The following is a 15,387-nucleotide window of genomic DNA, read 5'->3' as shown; positions in this document are numbered from 1 at the left end:
CATCCTGCGATGCCGCCGGTGGTGGAACATCCTGCGATGCCGCCGGTGGTCGAACATCCTGCGATGCTGCCTATGGTCAAATATCCCGCCGGGCACTCGCTGTTGTGGGTTCGCGTGTGAAGAAGAGGCAGTGGGGGGGGGTGGTAGAGGTGTGAGGTATCAGAGGAGTGCTGGTGTCCTTGGACTTGTGACCCCCAGCCCAGATTTCTCTCCTTTAGGAGAGGAAGGGAGCGACGGGGGGCATGAAATACTTCAGCCTGGCCTTTTCTTCTCAAAGAATGCAGCACGCTCTCTCTAAGCTGTAACCCGAGAAGCTTCATGTAGCAAGCACTCGAAAGCATTTGGGCTCCTGAAGTGAAATCGCCAGCAGACTCCACAGCAGGTCGGACCCATAAAGGGTTAAAGAGACAATTTTTTTTTTCTTGGGGGCTGAACTTTATTTCCTCTCTCTCTCTCTCTCTCTGGCTGAAGCAGGAAGGACGCCAAGCTCGTCTTTTCCCTCTGGCTGTGTCTGTAATGGACCTCTTCCCTCGGCCCCCACCCCCACTCTCCTGACCATCAAGTTAGCTGCAGTTCCTGACGCCTTGTACGCACACAGCTCTCCGCGAGGCTTGAATGGTTTGAGTTAAGAGTGAGAAAGAACAAAAAAAAAGTCTTTGGTGGAAGAGATTTCACATGTGGTGGGATTTGCCTAAAATAAATGAGAGACCTTTAGTGCTGCAGGGAAGGATTGAAAGGTATGTCAAGATTTTGTTGCCTCTCTTAAAGTCTGCTTTAGCCATTTTCTTTTTTTTTTCCCTCCTTAACTGAATTAAAGAAAGAGGAGAGGAAAGAATTCTCCCACAAAGAGCTCAGTGTCAATACAATTGTGCTTGGCAGAACCAGTCAAAGGGACTTAATACTATAATCAAATGAAACAGTTACCAATCTCTCCGAGGAATCCTGCACCAATTGTTCCAGTTAGCAAATAACTCCTGGGCTTCAAAAACAAAAGGGTTTTAAAAAAAAATATGTATTTTTTTTTTGGGAAGAAAATTTAAAAATAGGATTCGTTAAAATCTGCCAGGCAACACAATTCAGGGTCTCGCTGTCACTAATATCTGGATCGAAGATTCCTTGATTTGTTCGCAAGTCGACCCTTATTCTCTTGTCTTCATTGTGTGGCTTTTCCAAGCAAAACAAATTAGGAACAAAAAGTGTTGGAGTAACGGGACTTGAATCTGAATGGGAAATGGGTGCTTTTGTTTTGGTCGTGAAGGTGCAATTTTAGTTGGGCGGTTTTCAGGATTTTGGGTGACCGCTTTCAAGTCCTCACATCAAAAGGGACGATTCCTCATCCAGTAACACCGCAGAAACCGGCTTGAAAGGACGGTTCAGCTACTCCGTTTGTTTCGAATCATTTCGATTTATTTTACCGGGCGCTGTTCGACCGACTTGAGTCACGGCCCAGTGAGTAGCACTCTCGCCTCTGAGTCAGAAGGTCATGGGTTCAGAGACTTGAGCACAAAATCTAGGCTGTCACTCCCAGTGCAGCGCTGAGGGAGTGCAGCACCGTTGGAGGTGCCGTCTTTCGGATGAGACGTTAAGCCGAGGCCCTGTCTGCCCTCTCAGGTGGCCGTAAAAGATCCCACGGCATTATTTAGAAGAGCAGGGGAGCTCCCCCGGGTGTCCTGGCCAATATTTATCCCTCAACCAATATCATTATCACATTGCTGTTTGTGGGATCTTGCTGTGTGCAAATAGGCTGCCCCGTTTCCTACATTACAAAACTGACTGTACTTCATTAGCTGTAAAGCACTTTGGGACGTCCTGAGGTTGTGAAAGGCGCTATATAAATGCAAGTTCTGGGAATCAGGAAATGTTCAATGGTGGGGGAGGGGGGAAGGAGGGCTAATTTTTGCAGATTTGGCCCCTGCCTCCACTTTTGGTCTGAGAATGAATCTGATGCAAAGTTTAATGTCACATCGATGGTGTGAAATGTTTGAAAGTGCTCTGGGAGTGTCGGCCTGGATTACGTTCTCAAGTCCCCGGAGTGAGACTTGAACCCACGACCGACATGACTCAGAGGCCAGAATGCTCCTACTGAGCCACGGCTGACACTTAAATGGGTGAGGAACCAGGACGGCACAGAAATGGGAGATTGTTCATCCAGCCTCACAACTGCAGCGCAGAGAGTCTTGGAGCTGACGCTCGAGGCTAATATTTGAACAAGGCTCTCAATTTATTTCTTGGCGTTTTGTTCATAATTTTCTTTCCGTTAATAGTTGCTTAACTGCGATATTTCACAGAATTGACCAATTGACCATTACACCTATGTAAACATGTCTGTCACAGCTCCAGGTGTGTGCCTCAGTACCCCCTCCCCCGCATGCTGTGCCCCTCCCCCAACAAGTTTCCCCCATTACAAAGGGGAGGGGGGAGCTGGTGCTGTGACTCATCCCCATGCCAACCACTGACGTCGTTATAATACCAGCCAATGCCTAATTGGAAAATGTCCCTTCCAGTGTGATCGCAGGCCAGGCAGAGCAGGGCAATCCCATCTTCAACCCTTGGTCTGTACTGAAGGTGGCGCTGGAGGATCCTGCAGGCGCCTTGTCCCTGGAGTAGGGGAAGGGAAAGAAAGGCCAGCCAGGATTGCTGCTCCAGTCACCTCTGCTGGAGAGTCCAGGGGAGTCGCTGCTGGGTTAGGACAGGGTCAGGTTTGGCTGTGATGCCGCCTCCCACAGTTGAATAGGAGAGGGAAGAAAATAGGAGGGGGAAAGAAAGGGAAATTTGTTCAGTCAAATATCTGATTGTGCCGATCTCAAAATTGGAGGGATCACTGAAGGGTCAGTAACCAGAGGACACAGATTTAAGATGATCGGCAAAAGAGTACGAGGCGACATGAGGAAACATTTTTTTTACGCAGCGAGTTGTTCTGATCTGGAATGCGCTGCCTGAAAAGGCGGTGGAAGCAGATTCAATAATAACTTTCAAAAGGGAACTGGATAAATGCTTGAAGGGAAAATAATAAAATGGGGAAAGGGCAGGGGAGTGGGACTAATTGGATAGCTCTTTCAATGAGCCAGCACAGGCACGATGGGCTGAATGGCCTCCTCCTGTGCTGTACCTACTATGATACTGCTGATGTTTTCTCAGAGTTTATGGAGGAGAACTGATGATTTTTAAAAGCCTTGTGTCGCATGATAGCATTACTCGATAAAACTTTATTGTGTTGCATAGCCTATAGCAAGGATTATTTTGAGTTGCATGTTGCCTCTGCTTTATCCCAAAGGGGTGCTGGTTTCAGCTTTGCTGTGATAAGATTGGGGCTTTAAAACAGTACAGAGAAGCCCCTGTAAATACTGACACACTCCCGGGAACCCCCTGTAAATACTGACACACTCCCGGGGACCCCCTGTAAATACTGACACACTCCCGGGGACCCCCTAGAAATACTGACACACTCCCGGGGACCCCCTGTAAATACTGACACACTCCCGGGGACCCCCTGTAAATACTGACACACTCCCGGGGACACCCTGTAAATACTGACACACTCCCAGGGACCCCCTGTAAATACTGACACACTCCCAGGGACCCCCTGTAAATACTGACACACTCCCCGGGACCCCCTGCAAATACTGACACGGTCCCGGAGACCCCCTGTAAATACTGACACACTCCCAGGGACCCCCTGTAAATACTGACACACTCCCGGGAACCCCCTGTAAATACTGACACACTCCCGGGGACCCCCTAGAAATACTGACACACTCCCAGGGACCCCCTGTAAATACTGACACACTCCCGGGGACACCCTGTAAATACTGACACACTCCCGGGGACACCCTGTAAATACTGACACACTCCCAGGGACCCCCTGTAAATACTGACACACTCCCAGGGACCCCCTGTAAATACTGACACACTCCCCGGGACCCCCTGCAAATACTGACACGGTCCCGGAGACCCCCTGTAAATACTGACACACTCCCAGGGACCCCCTGTAAATACTGACACACTCCCGGGGACACCCTGTAAATACTGACACACTCCCAGGGACCCCCTGTAAATACTGACACACTCCCAGGGACCCCCTGTAAATACTGACACACTCCCGGGGACCCCCTGTAAATAGACACACTCCCAGGGACCCCCTGTAAATACTGACACACTCCCAGGGACAGCACCAGCATAGTGAACAGCAGCTCCAGTGTATATTATAGTGAACAGCTGTCCTTGTGTATATCATAGTGAACAGCTGTCCTTGTGTATATTACAGTGAACAGCTGTCCCTGTGTATATTACAGTGAACAGCTGTCCCTGTGTATATTACAGTGAACAGCAGCGACTGTGTATATTATAGTGAACAGCAGTCCCTATGTATATTATAGTGAACAGCTGTCCTTGTGTATATCATAGTGAACAGCTGTCCTTGTGTATATTACAGTGAACAGCTGTCCCTGTGTATATTACAGTGAACAGCTGTCCCTGTGTATATTACAGTGAACAGCAGCGACTGTGTATATTATAGTGAACAGCAGTCCCTGTGTATATTATAGTGAACAGCTGTCCCTGTGTATATTACAGTGAACAGCTGTCCCTGTGTATATTACAGTGAACAGCTGTCCCTGTGTATATTACAGTGAACAGCAGTCCCTGTGTATATTATAGTGAACAGCAGTGCTTGTGTATATTATAGTGAACACCAATCCCTGTGCATATTATAGTGAACAGCATTTCTGGTGTGTACAGTAGTAACGTCCAGACCGTGTGTGTATATTATACGTTGATACTATTCTGATGAACTCCTGAACAGAAATTATTTTTACTTAAGCCTCATCGCGGTTAAACAGATTCCTCCGCAGTGTGCCTCTCTCCCCCCGCGGACCAGCACAATTCTGGTCCTGGACATGGGAAATCTGGGAATGTCCCAGGAACACTACGGTTCCCTGAAATATGGATCACAGTGGCCAGAACAACACAAACTATTCAAAAATGTGTCTTTTTTTTTTGTCTGTCAGACTCTGCCAAAGCTTGTGTTGAGTTACTGTTTTGCTTTGTAGAGAGCACTTTCTGATAAGGGGATGTCTGAAATGTTACACACTTTGAACACTGTGTTCACTGTCAGCACCAGGCCAACCCACGCACTCACTTGTAAATTAATACAAGACCAGTTCTGTTCTTGGGCCAACTGGGAGTCGGTGCTCCCAATAAACCCTTGCAATGGAGGGATCAGCCAGGATAATGGATTAGAACGGATCACACGATTTATCCTCGTGTCTTGTGAGGAATTACAACCAGGTTTTAGGCCGTGGGCATCAAATCTTGGCCTGGCTAATGATTGGCACAATGAAGAACCTCCCCTTTCCCAGAAGGAGGAGGGGGCCGATTGTGATGGGGCCGAAATATAAGAACGTAAGAAATAGGAGCAGCAGTCGGCCATTTGGCCCCTCGAACCCTGCTTCGCCATTCAAAAAGATCATGGCTGATCTTCTACCTCAACTCCATTTCCCGCCCCATCCCCATATCCCTTGGTTCCCTTAGAGTCCGAAAAAATCTATCGATCTCAGACTTGAATATACTCAACGACTGAGCGTCCACAGCCCTCTGGGGTTGGGAATTCCAAAGATTCACAACCCTCTGAGTGAAGAAATTTTCCCTCATCTCGGTCCTAAATGGCCGACCCCTTATCCTGAGACTATGCCCCTTAGTTCTAGTCTCTCCAGCCAGGGGAAACTGCATCTACCCTGTCAAGCCCTCTCAGAATTTTATACGTTTCAATGAGATCACCTCTCATCCTTCTAAACTATCACACGGACTGCAGCGGTTCAAGAAGGCGGCTCACCACCACCTTCTCAAGGGCAATTAGGGATGGGCAATAAATGCCGGCCTCGCCAGCGACGCCCACATCCCATGAACGAATAAAAAAAAAACGCTAAGCCAAGGCAGAAATAGAGTAAACCCCTGCAATCATTAATAGAATATTTACAGAGCCTCTGAAAAGGCCACATGCCCCTCATGTTCGAGCGCGCGCGTGTGTGTTTTTTCTTTAAGTGTGTACAGCTTGCAACGTTTACACACTTTTGTAAGCGACTTGGTCGCTGAGCTGCCAGTCCTGCACTGCCCAGCACGTCAACCTCAGCAAACCTGGGACTGACTGAGACATTACCTCAGACGCTTCTCGTACGGTCGTTACGGTTTGAGAAACGAGGGGACATCAAAACAAGTCAAATCCACTTCTCGTCTTCCACCCATCTTGTGCTGGAATTTTGCGCAGCGGAGAAAGTCAAATATACAAGTGTCAGTAAGAGAGTTACAATGTTGGGCGTTTCAACCTGTTCCACTCCCAACATCCTTTCAACCTGTACTGTGCAATACAATTTAGGGTCGCCAACCCTCCAGGATTGCCCTGGAGTCTCCAGGGATTGAAGATTAATCTCCAGGACACGGCTGTGAGCAAAACCCGGGAGAAAAATCATAGCGCCATTAAAAAAGTTTTAAAAACATTTTCTTTGAACACTTTTGTTTGTTAGTTATAAAAATATTGGAGATGGGAAACAGGCTGTTTGACTGACAGTCAAGAATCATCCAATCAAGAAACGAAAGGTCTGTTCATTTTCCGATTGGTGACCAATGGCAGGGGTGTGGGGGTGGAGCTCCGTGAGGATGGACAAGTCAGGCGGCCAATGGCGGGAGTGTGGGGGTGGAGCTCCGTGAGGATGGACAAGTCAGGCGGCCAATGGCGGGAGTGTGGGGGGCAAGACGGTTGGAGGCAGGAGGACATGTGATGAAATCTCCAGGAATACGGCCAACCAGAGTTGGCAACTCCTAAATCCAACTCCTGCTCCTCCTTCCACCCTCCTCTCCTGAGAGCACTGACTGCTGGGATACAAGCCACAACCCCTTGGCATCTCCTCCCAAGTTGCCGTTCTTCAGGTTAATCGACCATGATTGTCCTCACCTGAAATCCCCCTTGCAGCAGGGGTCAGGAGTGGGAGTCCTGGCTGATTCCACTCCTCCCCCCACCACGATCTTCCCCCAGCTCACAGGCACTGAAGCTGACTCTCGCTACAACTCCTGCCCCGACTGGGATCAGCGAACTCCGCACAGACCCGAGATTGAATCCAGGACCTTCCAGTCTGTATGGGTCAGTGTCAGATAGATGGGGAGAGGTCAGTCAGTCCTTTTGGAAGAGAAGCCAATAAATCAGGGCTGCCACAGAATCCATGAGAGAGAGAGAGAGATGGGGTCTCCAGTGACCGTTCCTTTCTCTATATACTACATTTTTTTTATTCGTTCATGGGATGTGGGCGTCGCTGGCGAGGCCGGCATTTATTGCCCATCCCTAATTGCCCTCGAGAAGGTGGTGGTGAGCCGCCTTCTTGAACCGCTGCAGTCCGTGTGGTGAAAGATCTCCCACAGTGCTGTTAGGTAGGGAGTTCCAGGATTTTGACCCAGCGATGATGAAGGAACGGCGATATATTTCCAAGTCGGGATGGTGTGTGACTTGGAGGGGAATGTGCAGGTGGTGTTGTTCCCATGTGCCTGCTGCTCTTGTCCTTCTAGGTGGTAGAGGTCGCGGGTGCATATACATTATAATATACACTATAATACACTATTACAGTCACGTAACATTACTATATATATTATATAACGCACTGCCTCACAGAGATGTGCCACTCCTGTATATATTGTACAATATACAAGGCGTATTATTTAGAATGATAAAGCACAGAAGGAGGCTGTTTGGCCCATCGTGCCTGTGCTGATCCTGTTTATGCAGACAATAAACCGAGGCCTTGTCTGCCCTCTCGGGTGGAGAAACAGAGAGGTTTAGGGAGAGAGATCCAGAGAGTAGGAGCGAGCCTTTAAAAATCTTTTTAAAAAAAAACCTCACCTCTTCAGCCAAGTTTCCCATCACATTTCCTAATCTCTCTTTTCCCGACTCGGGTCGTATTTCCAATTCTGGGAATGCCTTTGAGGCGTTTGTTTTTAATTTCAAAGTAGTTGTATTTGTGCAAGCTGTTGCTTTGCTTCAGAAGAGGTTTGGAGAACAACTACAAAGCCTTGTTAACTTGTGTTTTGGGTAGAGTTGGCTTTGCCTTCTGTTCAAGTTTCCGAAAACTATTTTCCTTCTCTTTTCTTTTAAAAAGAACTCATTTGGACCTGTCTCTTGCAGTCTAATATGACATCACCGCACATATATCTCAGTACTGCTTCTCCGAGGGAACTACGGGCGATTGTTTTTTTTTTAACTGGATGCTATAATTGAACGAGCATGGACAAGCCATATTTAATGATCACATCATCTGTGTAGTATGGCTGGATTCCCGGCTATTCCCCCAGCGCCAAGAAATGGAATGCATGTTTTCAGCACAGTTAACAAAAAACAGGAATCTGTACTTGAGGGAAATACTTAAGGACAGGCCCCCACAAGAAACACTAAATCCCGCGACGCGAAGGACCTTCTGAGGCCCCTTTAAAGGAGGCCATTCGGCCCATCGTGCCTGTGCCGGCTCTTTGAAAGAGCTATCCAATTAATCTTACTACACCCACCCCCCTGCTCTTTCCCCATAGTCCTGCAAATTTTTCCTTTTCAAGTATATCCAATTCCCTTTCGCAAGTTACCACTGAATCTGCTTCTACCACCCTTTCAGGCAGCGCATTCCAGACCATAAGAAAAAAACTGCGTTAAAAAAAAAATTCTCCTTTGATTCTTCTGCCAATTACCTTAAATCTCTGGTTACTGACCCTCCTGCCATATCTCCACATCTACCCTATCAAAACCCTTCATAATTTTGAACACCTCTATTAAATCTCCCCTTAACCTTCTCTGCTCTAAGGAGAACAATCCCAGCTTCTCCAGTCTCTCCACATAACTGAAGTCCCTCATCCCTGATACCATTCTAGTAAATCTCCTCTGCACCCTCTCCAAGGCCTTGACATCCATCCTAAAGTGTAGTGCCCAGAATTGGACGCACTACTCCATCTGAGGCCTAACCAGTGATTTATAAAGGTTTGGCATGACTTCCTTGCTTTTATACTCTGTGCCGAAGGGAATGATAGACACAGCAGGTAGAGGAGGAGTGCAAATTAAATATGTAAGGAGGATTTATTTCAGTCGAGCAGCTGCTAATTTTAAGGGTATTTTGAGGCTGAAATTCTCTTAAGGGGATGAGAGAAGTCAAAGGTGAAAAAAGGCCTTTTGGTCGATCAAAGGTCATCCCTCTGGGACCTCGACTCACCCATTATAATATCCCTAATGTCTTTGCCCTACTCTCCGACCAGCTGATTATTCCAAACGTCGCTCACTCTTGGACAAAGAAGTCCTTTTTAAGATCTATTTTAAATGTGCTTTTCACTAATTTAAATTTACGTCCCCTGGCCCTAGCGGCCTGAATTAACTCTCCCATCCTCGGTCTATGCGCACTTTTCTCGGGCCTCCTCCAGTGCTGTCCCAAAACCGGCCATTAGGAGGTGAATGAAAGAAAGTAGGAACTTGCATTTATATAGCTTCTATCACTGCCCCAGGATGTCCCAAAGAGCTTTACCGCCAATGAGGTACTTTTGAGTCAAGTGTTGTAATGTAGGAAATATGATAACCGTTTTAGTGCCAACACATCACTATCTGTTTGCCTCAGGAGATGGTTTCTTTTCTGCGTTTCCTTCCCAGCTTTGACTCTCAAACAGCCAAACCTCAGAAGCCACTAAACCTCCTGACTTAAAAATTGAAGCCTCCGCTCGCGCTGCTTCTCGAGAGCGGCCGCGGCCTTTCTTTCTTCGGTTGCCAAGTGCTCGCCAATTGACCGTGAGGCGCGTCGTTGGTTTGTGAAACCGCTGCCCTGGCTCCGCCTCTCTCCGTGGCAACAGAAAAAGACATGGGGTGGAGGTTAGATTCTCAACTCAACGCCCGGGCGTGAAACGGGCGTTCGGCCGGTCGACCGCTCGTCGTGGAAGCGGGGAGTTGGGATCGGGCGGTCTCTCTATGGCAGGAGGCCGATCGCGGGGCGGGTTTTACGCCAAATCCACAGGCAGGCATCACTATTCCCGTCACACGACCTCACGCGACACAGTTTTGCTTTAAAAAGAAACGTTGTGAAGGCTGGAGATGAAGAGAATCAAAGTGGTGGAAAATGCACAGCAGGGCTGTCGATGTTGGGCCGAATGGCCTATTTTCGTGCTGTACATTCTATGATGTGACTCCTGATGATCTTTCTTTGCCAGATCTTCAACCCTTTTCCTCTTTTAGATGCTGACCTGTCTGCTGCGTACTTCCTGGTTTCATAGTTTTGTTGCTATGGCAACTGTATGACCTATTATAAAAAGTAACGGATATTGACCACCAACACTGGCCGGTGAAGGGATGGATTTTCTGGCTCGCACTGTCCCCGTGTAAACATAGATTTACATAGAATTTGCAGCACAGAAACAGGCCATTTGGACCAACTCCTCCATGCCGGTGTTTATGCTCCACACGAGCCTCCTCCCTCCCTACTTCATCTAACCCTATCAACATATCCTTCTTCTCCTTTCTCCCTCATATGTTTATCCAAATTTGGAAGGGTAGTGAACGGTGAGGAGGATAGTGATAGACCTCAAGAGGATATAGACAGGCTGGTGGAATGGGCGGACACGTGGCAGATGAAATTTAACGCAGAAAAATGCGAAGTGGTACATTTCGGTAGGAAGAACGAGGAGAGGCAATATAAACTAGAGGGCACAACTCTAAATGGGGTTCAGGAACAAAGGGATCTGGGGGTATATGTGCACAAATCATTGAAGGTGGCAGGGCAGGTTGAGAAAGTGGTTAAAGCATATGGGATCCTGGGCTTTATAAATAGAGGCACAGAGTACAAAAGTATGGAAGTCATGATGAGCCTTTATAAATCACTAGTTCGACCACAACTGGAGTATTGTGTCCTGTTCTGGGCACCGCACTTTAGGAAAAATGTGAAGGCCTTAGAGAGGGTGCAGAAGAGATTTACTAGAATGATTCCAGGGATGAGGGACTTTAGTTACATGGATAGACTGGAGAAGCTGGGGTTGTTCTCCTTGGAACAGAGAAGGTTGTGAGGAGATTTGATGGAGGTGTTCAAAATCATGAAGGGTCTAGACAGAGTAGATAGAGAGAAACTGTTCCCATTGGCAGAAGGGTCAAGAACCGGAGGACATAGATTTAAGATGATTGGCAAAAGAGGTGACATGAGGAAAAGCTTTTTTACACAGCGAGTGGTTAGGATCTGGAATGCACTGCCCGAGGGGGTGGTGGAGGTAGATTCAATCATGGCGTTAAAAAGGGAACTGGATAAGTATTGAAAGGAAAAACTCAACGCCCGGGCAAAGGGATCTGGGGGTATATGTGCACAAATCGTTGAAGGTGGCAGGGCAGGTTGAGAAAGCGGTTGAAAAAGCATATGGGATCCTGGGCTTTATAAATAGAGGCACAGAGTACAAAAGTATGGAAGTCATGATGAGCCTTTATAAAACACTATTTCGACCACAACTGGAGCAGGGCTACGGGGATGGGGCAGGAGAGTGGGCCTAGCTGGATTGCTGTTGCATAGAGCCGGTGGAGACTCGATGGACCGAATGGCCTCCTTCCGTGCTGTAACCTTTCTATGATTCTATGACCTCGCTTCCCCTTAAAACATTTGATGTTCTTCTATTAACTTTTCCTCTGTGCAACCTCCATTCTCCAGGCTCCCTGAACTCCCACTCAGTTTGTTCTATAATTTGTTCCTCAGGCTCCTGCCCAGCTGCTCAATATGCAGTTAACAACTTGGCAAGATTGAACAGATAAATCAGGGCTGAGCGATTCTAACGCAATTCGGCACCTTTATCATCATTTTCGGAATCATCTTCATGATTCTTCCTGTGCCATTGAGGTCCATAAGGCAGTAACCAGTCAATGCCCCATCCAATTCTGTCTCGGGTCCTTCAGCCCCATCCATCGCTCTTGTGTTGCGTTGGGGGCACCTCCTCGAGTTGGGGCACCTCAGGCTTGCCTTGAGCTGGACTTGGAGAACAGTTGAGCACCAACCCAACCAGCTCCCCACTTCCCCGGGACTGAGATGAACTAAGAGCACAGAGCGGAGATCAAACCTGGGTCCTTCATGGTTTGCATAACTCAATGCCACACCGCGCAGTGCCACTAGATGCTTGCGGGGGAAGAACCAACAATGATTTGCGATACTTTGGAGCCCATTGGTAGCCTGGCTCAGCTCCGCACTGGGCAGTGCAATTTATCATGTCTGAACTCCCTTTTAAAGAAAAACTTGAAACAAAGACTTGCTTTTACGACCTCCGAATGTCCCAAAGCGCTTTACAGCCAATGAAGTACTTTTGAAGTGTAGTCACTGTTGTAATGTGGGAAATGTTAATGGCAGCTGCCTCAACAACAACATTATACCCTGCCACCGGGAAATGTGTATCCCAAACATACTCCTCATAGAATCATAGATATTACAAGACAGGAGGAAGCCATTCGGCCCATCGAGCCCTTGCCAGTGCTAGCCCTTCCACTGGAGCTCTCCACTCTTATCCCCTTTCCCTTTCCTTTCCCCATTTCCTTTTATATTTTGTCTTTTCAAATGCTTATCCAATTTGAATTGACGCTACAATCTCTGCTTCAACAGTTACTAGTGACAAAGCAATCCATGTTTTAATAACCCTCTGCAAGAGACAACTTTCCCTTCGTTCTTCCTGTGATAATCCTGGGTTTATTACTTCCTAACGATTTGCCAACCAGTGGAAACAATCTTTTGCTATTTATCTTTCAAAAACATTCAAAATCTTGAAAAGCCTCTGTCAGACCCCCTTATCCGTCTCTCTTCCAGTAAATAGAAGTCTGAACATTTCAACTCTTCATATCGAGAACCTCATTCCTGGTTTGTTCAAGTGAATCTTCACTGTCCCCTTTCCAATGATCTAATAACCTTCCTATACTGGAATGCCCTGAACTGCACACTATATAATACAGTAGTGACTCTTCCACAATCTCCTGCAGTCCCACTTTCACCTTCCCTCCCGTTGAAACTGAGACAAAATACTTTTTAAGCATCTCTGCCATTCCTTCACTCCCAGTCCACGATCTAAGTCCTAAATGATCCTTAAGGTTCCCACTATCCTTTTTGTTCCTTTATGAGCATCCCCGATTTTCATCGCTCCACCATTGGCGGCCGTGCCTTCAGCTGCCTCGGCCCTAAGCTCTGGAATTCCCTCCCTAAACCTCTCCGCCTCTCTACCTCTCTTTCTTTAAGACGCTTCTTAAAACCTAACACTTTGGCCTAGCTTTTGGTCACCTGTCCTAATATCTCCTTATGTGGCTCGGTGTCAAATTTTGTCTGATAATCGCTGCTGTGAAGCTCCTTGGGACGTTTTCCTATGTCAAAGGCGCTATATAAACACAAATTGTTGTTGTTTGTTAACTGCCTGTTATATTCCATACTTCCTCTTAGTTTCCTAATCTCCCATCATTTTTACCTTCTATAGTTTTCCTCTGTATAATCCCCTGTATATTTATTCTGTGATTCTTTTTTAAATGTCACTTTAGCTCTAATCTCTCTATCGATTAAATCCCTGCCTTTGACGAACTCCTTTTGCTTCCAGTCAGAATGGATTTAACTATCTCCCACTGCTGGGCTGCCATTTGATCTGCGATATTTTTTCCCAACCAATTAATCCGCCCCCTTTCATCCTACTGAAATTAACTCACTTCCAGTTCAAAGCCTTTTTATCTATGATTCCTCTTTTTCTTCATGTATTTTCAATAAGAACCTATTTAGGATCTGGTCATTATTTCCTAATCTCCAGCTCACGTCCTTCTCATAAAATCATGGGATGATAGAGCACAGAAGGAGGCCGTTCGGCCCATCGTGCCTGTGCCGGCTCTTTGAATGAGTTATCCAATTAGCCCCACTTCCCTGTCCTTTCCCCGTAGCCCTGCGAGTATTTAATTCCCTTTTGAAAGTTACTATTGAATCTGCTTCCACCGCCCTTTCAGGCAGCACATTCCAGATCAGAACAACTCGCTGCGTTAAAAAAAAAATTGGCCTCCTCTTTCCTCTGGTTCTTTTGCCAATTATCTTAAATCTGTGTCCTCTGGTTACCCTCTGTGTCTCCTAGTTTGTTAGCCAACACCAGGTTCAGTGCTCAATCTTCCTTGTTAGACATGCAACATATTGATTTAGGAAACTATCCTGGTTGCATTCTACGAATCGCTCCCCTTTTTGACCAATCTACCTCAGACGAGTTAAAGCCCCCCAATTATAATAAATCTGTTACTACTGAAAACCTTTTTAAACTGCCTGTAACTCTCATGCTTTCTTTCCCATTATTTAGTGGTCCATTGGCAAAAGAGCCAGAGGGGAGATGAGGTGAAATTTCTGTTTACACAGCGAGTGATTGTGATCTGGAATGGGCTGCCTGAAAGGGCGGTGGAAGCAGATTCAATAGTAACTTTCAAAAGGGAATTGGATAAATACTCGAAAGGCAAAATTTGCAGGGCTACGGAGAAAGGGCAGGGTGAGTGGGACTAATTGGATAGCTCTTTCAAAGAGCCAGCACAGGCACGATGGGCCAAATGGCCTCCTTCTGTGCTGCATCATTCTATGATTCTTGAAGGTGTTCCCAATCCCTTATCGTTCCTTAGCTCAGACTGTGCTGCAAGCACCACCGCCAATTAAAAACTTTCCTTTCTATGTTTGTAATCATGTTCCTAATTAACAAGGCCACCCCTCCTCCCTTGTTGCTTTCCTTATCTATCCTCAAAGTTTGATATCTAGGAATATTTAGTTCTCAATCCGTCTCTGGCTGGAGCCAAGTTTCCACCAAGGCTACAGAATTGTGTCACCAGATCACAAGGAAATTCGGCCCATCTTAATCCAGAGAGATCCGTAGGGCCTTCCGTTTCAGCATCAAACTGTTTCCTAAGAGAATCCACTATTTAGCTTCACTTCTCTTTCTGGACGTCGATCCTAAATTTACCTTTAACTAGCTTGAACCTTTATTCCCTTGTCCTTCCCTCACGATTTAATTTAATATTTACCTTTTCCATTTCCTTACGTTTGGTCTATAGAAGCTCCTCTCAGATGTCTCTTTCCCAGTCTGAAGATCCCAAGTCTTTCCTTGTACCTCAGCCCTTTGACACTAGGCCCACTGGTTCATCTCTGCGCTGTCTCTGGAGATTAAATGTCTCCCTTCTGTCTTGATAGCCAAAACTAGATGCACATCCCTCCCTTTTAAGTAGTAGCTGCCTACTGACTTTAATGTTTCCTGCATTTGCATTTCCTGAATTAACACTGCAACCCCGACCAGTTCACACTCCTCAGCACCCAAAGCCCCTTTAATTTTGCTTATTCTTCACTATCCTTCTTCTTAACCTTTCTCCTATCTGCCACCTGC

The 15,387-nt window shown here is 46.7% G+C and overlaps 1 protein-coding gene across 1 annotated transcript in view; it reads left to right on the top strand.

Annotated features, from left to right (window-relative positions):
* The first annotated feature begins 476 nt into the window (after positions 1–476).
* Positions 477–15,387, top strand: part of plekhg2 (pleckstrin homology domain containing, family G (with RhoGef domain) member 2) — a 128,999-nt gene continuing 114,088 nt past the window's right edge. Inside the window, exon 1 of the mRNA XM_067974799.1 lies at positions 477–737. The gene's annotated coding sequence lies outside the window, so the exon portion shown is untranslated. The remainder of the gene's footprint in view (positions 738–15,387) is intronic.

Source organism: Heptranchias perlo, chromosome 41 (genome assembly GCF_035084215.1).
Source record: "Heptranchias perlo isolate sHepPer1 chromosome 41, sHepPer1.hap1, whole genome shotgun sequence".
Taxonomy (NCBI): domain Eukaryota; kingdom Metazoa; phylum Chordata; class Chondrichthyes; order Hexanchiformes; family Hexanchidae; genus Heptranchias; species Heptranchias perlo.
Note: the sequence above shows the minus strand (reverse complement) of the source record. Positions and strands in the feature narration are given on the sequence as shown.